This window comes from Penaeus monodon, chromosome 33 (genome assembly GCF_015228065.2).
Source record: "Penaeus monodon isolate SGIC_2016 chromosome 33, NSTDA_Pmon_1, whole genome shotgun sequence".
NCBI classification, from domain to species: domain Eukaryota; kingdom Metazoa; phylum Arthropoda; class Malacostraca; order Decapoda; family Penaeidae; genus Penaeus; species Penaeus monodon.
In genome coordinates, this window is record NC_051418.1 from 27,806,336 (window position 1) to 27,806,537 (window position 202).

At 35.6% G+C, this 202-nt stretch overlaps 1 protein-coding gene across 1 annotated transcript in view; it reads left to right on the plus strand.

Annotated features, from left to right (window-relative positions):
- Positions 1 to 202, plus strand: part of LOC119594199 (nephrin-like) — a 95,703-nt gene that overhangs the window by 76,652 nt on the left and 18,849 nt on the right. The gene's annotated exons all lie outside the window — the stretch shown is intronic.

Here is a 202-nt window from a genome sequence, read left to right on the forward strand (position 1 = left end):
ACCTGGTAGATCTGGTATGGAATACAGATAGTTATGTAGATAACACACTCGTAAGCAGACACACGCAAACGCGCACACATACAAGATATCTTGATAAATGGTCATTAGTGATAGGGAATATCTTTGATACCTAATTAATCAAACTTCAAGGTAACAGCAGTAACAGAAGAAATGCATTATATCTTTGCTGTTAAATGCATTG